Raw genomic sequence first — 8,040 nt, forward strand, 5'->3', positions numbered from 1 at the left:
CAAAGGTAAGTGCATTTATTGCCATCTATTATTTAAATATGCAATAGTGGAAGAAAGAGGATAGAGAGATGGATGAAAATAGGAAGAGGGAGAATGAGATGTAGAGGGAAAGTAGGGACAGGCGAGCAGCGAGGAAGAGTGTGGTAGGAGATTTCCGGCGTGTGGGAGAGGAGTGGAAAAGAAGGAAAAGGAGAAGAAAGAGAACAGGGGAATGAAAATAAGAGAGGAGAAGGGGAACACACTGCAGTAGATAAATACACAGGTATCTTGTGAGGTTAAATACTGCGACCTGTTGGTATATTGTGCCCTCATTTTCTTCACAACACCTCGTTTAAACCGAGTTCTCTGAGAAAATCCAGATTGGTTACCGGCTTCAAAGAGTGTATGTGACTACTTTCTAATTTTGGTGATCCCAGGATCCTAAGTCTTCCTCTCACGACTGCATCGCATTCCGTCAGGATGTGTTTTGCAGTCTCATCTTCGCGATCACAGAATCGACAGGGGCTACTAGACGATATACCTAGTTTATTCATGTCGCTCTTTAGCCTTCAGTAACCTATGAGTATGCCTTATTTTTGCCTGAACTCTTCCCTTATTGTATGTGACTCTATTGGCATTAGGGGCTCGGGTCCTATTGGTATCCCCCTCTCCCTCCGCCTTTCCTCTCCACACCATTTCTTTTCACTCTTCCTTCCCCTTCTTTTCGTTTCGTTTCTTCTTCCCATTTTCCTTCTCTCTTTCCTTCGCCTTTTTCTTTTCGTTCTCCATTTCCTCTTTTCCTTCTCCTTTCCTTCCCTTCTTTTATTTTCCTTCCCCTTCTCCTATCATTCTCCTTCCCTTCCCCTTCTTTTGCTGTCGCTTTCCCTCCCCTTCTCATTCTCCTTTCCGTTCGGTTTTTCTTCTCCCTTCCTTCCCCTTATTTTCGTTTCCTATTCCTTCCCCTTTTCCTTCCCTATTTCTTTTTGATATTCCTTTTCATTCTCCTCTCCTACCCATTTTTCTTCCCCTTTTCCTTTTCTTCTCGTTTACTTCTCCACCTCCCTCTCCTTCTCTTCCCTCCTTTCATCCCCTGCTACTCAGCTCTCTCTCGTGCGCCCTCCCGATCTTTTACTCTTCTCCATTTCCTTTTCCCTATACTATTTAATTTTCGTTTCCGTTCCTTTTTCCTTCTCCTATACGTTCTTCCTCTCCCTAACCTATGCTTTTTCTACCCTTATCTGTATTCTTGTATCTATTCTTATTCGTGGGATAGGGACCATTCCCAAGAAGTGGGTTTACCTCAAGTGGTATGCATCACTCTTTGTCACTACTATATATATATATATTGTACTAGCCTTTACTCGCGTCCTCGTCCGCAAGGAGAAAATAAAATATATGAGCTATTCACGTTAAGCTTTGGGCAATTGAGGGCGAGCAGTTTAACAAGAGTTATAAATGAGTAATTTTATGTGCTTGTAAGCGTATGAGTCGTGGCACAGTGGCTGACGTACCCGACCAAACGCCCGGGGTTGCGGGTTCAACTCCCACCAAGCATTCCTTTTTTTAAATTTATAAATTATTATTATTAATGGACTGTATTGAGTTTATGGGGTTTTTGATTTAATGTATTCCATTTATTGAGTTGGGTAGTTTTAGTGTTATTGGTGTATTTAAGTCATGGGAGGATGCATAGCATCAGTACACCTTTATTTATTTAGTTGTGTTTATTTTAAGGGATTCAGTTTATTAAGTTGGGTAGTTTTAGTGTTATTGGTGTGTTTAAGTCATGGGAGGATGCATAGCATCAGTACACCTTTTATTTATTTAATTTGGGGGCGAGCACTGGGGGCTCTGAGGCTTCGCTCTACTGAGCCACCTCATCCTCTATTTGAAGAACCCTTTAAAATGTGATATGGAGGCGAGCACGGGACGGCTCTGAGGTATTGGCACCCCATTTTCTACAAGAAAAACCTCTATTTATTTAATTTGGGGCGAGCGTTGGGCACTCTGAGGTTTCGCTCTAATGAGCCACCTCATCTTCTATTTGAAGAACCCCTTCAAAGTGTGATATGGAGGCGAGCACTGGGCTCTGATGTATTAGCACACCATCCGAAGAACCTCCCTTTTAATTAAAAACCTCAAACTATGTCTTTAGAATATTTCACTAACCAGTAGAGAATTACAAGCACACTCAATGGCTACTGAAACAAACGAACGAAAAATGTTCATAGTTTAAGTTGCTTAAACACTGGTTATCAAGTAATTTGTAAAAAAAAAAATTTCTAATATATTTCATTTTTGTAATAGAGTAAAAAAAAAATAATAAATGAGCTGATAACCTGATAGGATCCACAATAATTTAAATTATCCAGAAAAAGCCACGAAATGACCCAGACGGTATCGCGAAAATATCCCGAAAACCATCCACAAATGCTCCCGGAAGGGTCTCCAAATGGTCCCAGAATAGTCCCAAAAAGTCCCGAAATGACAACGACGCGATTCTAGACTGATCCAGAGAGCCACACAGAAATTATCACTGAAGGGTACCCAAATGATCCCATAATAGTCTCGGGAAAGTTCCGAAATGACCCTGACGGGCTCCCGGATGGATCCCAAGCACCATCCTGGAAATGTCCCTAAATTATCCCGGAGTCCCGAAATGACCCCGACGGGATCCCGGTAGGGTCCCAAAATGATGGAAGGTAATAAACAATCTTTTAAATCGGTGTTCTAAATCAGTCGATTCATCAATTGTTTGATCCCAAAGTGGTGTAACATTTCTTATCCCAAAATAGGAACGAATCTCTTTAACGGTCCCTTTTCTTCAACCGGTCAAACTCACACAATTGCAGGCCCATGCGAAACTTTGTTATGGTCCACTTGTGAGAGTCACCCTTGGAACGTACCAGTTGGCTGGTGATAGGAAAAATGGTGGGATTCACCCTCACTCATGGTTGCCTGGAGTGGGTACACACTCTCCAAACTAAATTAGTGCAGGTGGTATCGCCGAGAATTTTATCCTATCAGCTGACTTGGTTTCTTCCATTTCACTGGTAAAAAGAGATGGCAAAAGCAAAACCTAATCAACACATTGGAAATTATTGCGGTCGTGATTGTGAATATTGTTTTTTTCAGCGCTTTATGCTTTCTCTATTGGCAAGTCCAATTAACTCAGCGCGCAATTCCCTCACGACTCAAAAGTTGCTCCCCTTCAATTCCATACGCCTATCATCAACACGACGACAAAATCTGAACATGGTATATGTGACAGGGACATGAGCCAACATCCCTACAAGACAGGTATCCGTTACCTAACCGATTACTTAATCGTTACCAATAATTTGGTCACCAATTATCGTCTTAATGACTTTTACATTGCTGTCGTGAAAGGGGTAACGCATGTGCTCTCTCAAAATAGTGTACGTGTGACTCGCTTTCTCGCTCTTACCTATTTGTTACGGTCTGCTGCTACGGTCTACGGCTACGATCCACTTGGGAGCGTGTTCACGCGAACACACCTAGTGATGTGGCGAAAGTTGCGATAAAAAGTATCGAAAAACAAGGAAACGACAGACGGGCGATCGCTAACGAAAAAGAAGGAAAAAAAAGAAAAAAACCACGAGTTCCGGAGGAAGAAAAATTCTTTTCTTTTCCTTGTTTCGAGCGGAGTGGGTAAGACGTGGTGATTTTGTGCGCTAAAATTTTCTACCTAAGGGCAAAGGTACTTAAAAGTGAATTGTTTTAAGTCAATAAGCAAGGTGCCTATGGAAACAACCCAATACTCCTTTTTGAGCTGGGTTTTGTGGTTAGCTGTGGCCAAGCGTACTTTAAATTACACGACCGATACATTGACTAGCGATCACCTAGAAAAATACGCATAGCAGTGGATGTAGGGAGCATCGCCTTCAACTTACTATGCCACCAGAAGAAATAGATGCCACAGCTAATACCATTTAAATCGCAATCGTAACGCGACTGAAGGAGATGTAGCAACAATCAGCTCCGCAGTCTCCTTTTCAAATTGTTTAATTTACCGACATTGGCCATTCCGACTGTTTTACTATTGGCCGCAATTTCACTTTTTCGTTATGGCAACATACAACGGCCACCTACTATTGTGACGTGGTCTGCGCTGACTGCATGGTACCCCAAAACTACCACAACCTCCATACGCAGTAGCATATGATAAAGCGCCAACCACCACAACGGCGCCCACTATTATTACGAGCATCACCATCGGTAGTACCTTCCCCAACCTTTTATTAGCGCCAACCGCGAGCGCAACAACCACCAGACGTACCGCCACCACCGGTTGCAACGCACACAACGGAGCTGCGAACATAGGTCCGGGGCCAATAATCTTAACACCTATAACCGGCGGTACCCCCGACCCCAATACTAGCCGCATCTTTATCGGCTGCGTCCATACCGGCGATAATAATACTAGCGCATCTTTATTAACTGCGTTCATACCGGCGGTAATACTACTAGCGCATCTTTATTAGCTGCGTCCATACCGGCTATAACAATACTAGCGCAACTCTTATCAGCTACGACCATATGGGCTACAATAAACCAGCTACAATGACAACCACAGGGCAGCGAATATAGGCCTGCGGCCATTCCAATTGCGACAATACTGAACTTTAAAAATTATATTTTTGACTCTGCAACATTATATAATGTTAATATATCAACATACTCAAATTAAGGCTATCACCCTAGTGTAGAATTAAAACGAATGTGAATGCGAATGCAATATGCATAATGACCAAAGGAAATGAAAAGTTAAAAGAAAAGACAATTCTTGTTGTACGTTCGAAAATGTTGCATACTGAAAAGAATTAACAAACAAAAAAACAAAGCGTATCTTAATGGTCATAAGTGTGCAATTTATACTGGCTGTGAAACAAAAAAAAAGTGTTTCAGGTATTAAAATTTGCTTCGCGTTACGGTAGAATTTTACTATTACGTTTTTAATTGATGCAATCGTTGCGGATATGATTTTGGAATGAGCAAAAAGTATTGATATTGTTTCGGTAAGGAATAAAGTTTTATTGGTAATTCAAGTTCAGTTGCATTATCATTTAAAATGCATTAAATCTATATTAAGAGACGCAAATAACAAGTAATGCGGATTAGCTTACATTATCAAAACAAAAACTTTTTTTGTATACATTTTTTTTTTTTTGACTGAGTTGAACTAAACCCGAAACAATACCAACCCTGACTGATACATGTAAAACAGTTTACGTTTCACTTGAACAAGTAAAACGATTTCATTAATTGTACTATAAGTTTAAAGGGTTCATGTTTTACCTGAACCTGTAAAACAATTTCGTTGAGTTTACAATAAATTTAAAAGTTCACGTTCTATCTGAACAGGTGAATGAACTCCGGTAATTTTTCCATGAACTTAAAAGCTTACGTTTTACTTGAACTTGTGAAACAATATTTTTTTTTGAGGAGTAGGATTTACCCCAAGTTTAGTCCTAGTTGCGTTTATAACAAATTTCCTAGTGCATAGTACATATTAGTGTCATTATACTATGTGTAATACCAAATTGATGTTCTGTTAAACTCAAAGTAAGTCTAATACAACAACCTATTAATTTTATAAGGGGGCCCCAATTATCAGAAGTTGTATCCAACCTGTACAGCCCTAAGATAGATTTGTAAAAAAAAAAAAAAAAAAAGAAAAGGGCATTTAACCAAATTTCTACAAAAAAAAAAAGATTTTTTTATTATAACAATTTTTGTTGCGCGTAAACGTTGCCGATGAAGGAATTTAGCAGTTCCCGAAATGGATCTATACAACGAGCTTTGGCAGTTGTCTAAATTTTTTCTTTCTTCTATTCTAATTGAAAAAAAAAAAATTTTTCAATTAAGAAAAAATTTATCATAACAATAATAATGACAAAAAAAAAAAAAAAAAAATTATTGTTAGGCCTTGAGCTCGATTCGAACCCGGGATCTTAAAATCAGTAGGCCGATATAACAACAAAAATTGTTAATACATCCCAGAGCACGGGGAAAAAGTGTCAATAAAATATGACACTATGGCAGCATTGCCAACAAACAAGTCCAATTTTCACAGCCATTCTGCAACAGATGTCGCAGTGTTGTGAATATCAATTGGCACGAACCAGAATAGAAGTAGGATTAATGAAGACAAACAAAAAACCGCTGTGATGGCTGAATGGTTATAGCAGCGGCGCCTAAACGTTGCCGATGAAGGAATTTAGCAGTTCCCGAAATGGATCTATACAACGAGCTTTGGCAGTTGTCTAAATTTTTTCTTTCTTCTATTCTAATTAAAAAAAAAATTTTTTCAATTAAGAAAAAATTTATCATAACAATAATAATGATAAAAAATTATTGTTAGGCCTTGAGCTCGATTCGAACCCGCGATTTTTTTATTATATATATAGTATAGTAGATTATAAAATAAACCAATTATTATTACTTTCAATGAACCGTCGCAAAACGCGGCTCACAATAAATTTTTCTAAAAACAAAAAGGAATAGAGTTCCTCTTCAATTAGGCACGCATTTTCGATTGCTATATTTTTTTATAAAATTATTTATAAGCATAAATATATTCAAAAAACCTTGCAGTAAGAAAAGAAAAAGAAAAGCTATGTTAGTAATAATGAATAAATTTGTTAACAATATGGGAATGCTGGCGTCACCATTCATTTAGAAGGCACGTAGGGTGATCAGGTAAGGGGCCACCGAAAAATAGGTGCGTCGGTGGCCATGGATTTTGAGGGTGGGTCTAGCACCGGGCGTCGCAACAACACCCGCGGCGCCCCCAAGATATATTCGGCCCTTTTTGTTTTTCCCCCTTTTGTTGTATTTTAATTTTAAGCTTTTTTTTATTTTCGATTTTCAGCGTTGGTCATGTCCGGTTCGGTAAATTTTTTTGCGGTATTTTTTTTTTTTGAATTTTTGAATTTTTAAATTTTGGAATGTTAACGGGTTGTCCGTGGCATCCGGTTCGACCGGATGTCGATTTGATTGAATTATAAGCGTTCTGTCAGTTTGTTTTGAATTTGACAGCTGTTCGTTTTGATAGGCATGATAGGAACTTTTTCTGTTTATGGCGCAGGAACAGTAAGGCTGGCAAGGACCCGCCCCAGCCGACAATGACTAGCCAATGTGCACCAACACATCATGCCGACCGCCTTCCTTACTGCTCCCATAGTAAATGCGTAAACCATAACAGATGGCGCCCAACGTGGTTCCTGAGGCGCCGGGTGCGAGGGTCACTCCTGGTCAACCTGTGAAGTTGACCATCCCACCAGTCCGGGGTGAGCAGCCGCAGGAGCAGCCACCTGCGTTGCGGTGGGATGGTTGGACGGATCAGGGTGTCCGGAGTGATCATCGTCTCCAGTAGCTGAGGGATCCACGTGACTTCACGTCAAGTTATCCGGATTTTTGCATTCACCCGGTGAGGCAGTGCTGAACGCACTTAGTTTTTTTTATTAATTGGGATTTTAGTTACCGGAAGTTGTCCGTTAGTCGGCTTTGGAAATATTTTTCCGCTAAATTGGGTTTTTTTTGTAAAGTAGTATTTTTTGGTTTATCAGCCGAATTTGTGATATTAGGATGAGTGCGTGCGTGCATGGGTTATAAGAACCCCAGCTCATCCCACGTCCCAGGTGGTAGCTTGGAATACCACCTGGACTATGACGGGTTGGGCTGGGATTTCCAGTGGCACTCCTTCCTGTCCCACCAGACTGGGGGAGCGATCCCGAAACCGCTCCACCCATTGCGGTGGAGGCAGGAGGGGTGTCCAGAGAGAATGGACCGGAGGCCCAACACCCCCAACCAGTCCTAGGGGCAAGCCCATAGAGACTACCCCTGCGTTGCGGCTGGGCGTGTTGAGACCTACCCGTGTGTGTCTGGAACCGACCCTGGTGGCCCCAACCAGTCTCGGAGGCGGGCCTTAAGACCCCCTCGCACTGCGGTTGGGAGCACTAGGGCCAAGTAATCATGTATTTGTGTTTATTTTTTTTCCTGTAGCCTACTGCCTTTTGGGAGTGGGATGTCAGCATT

This window comes from Eurosta solidaginis, chromosome 3 (assembly GCF_040869045.1).
Source record: "Eurosta solidaginis isolate ZX-2024a chromosome 3, ASM4086904v1, whole genome shotgun sequence".
NCBI lineage: Eukaryota > Metazoa > Arthropoda > Insecta > Diptera > Tephritidae > Eurosta > Eurosta solidaginis.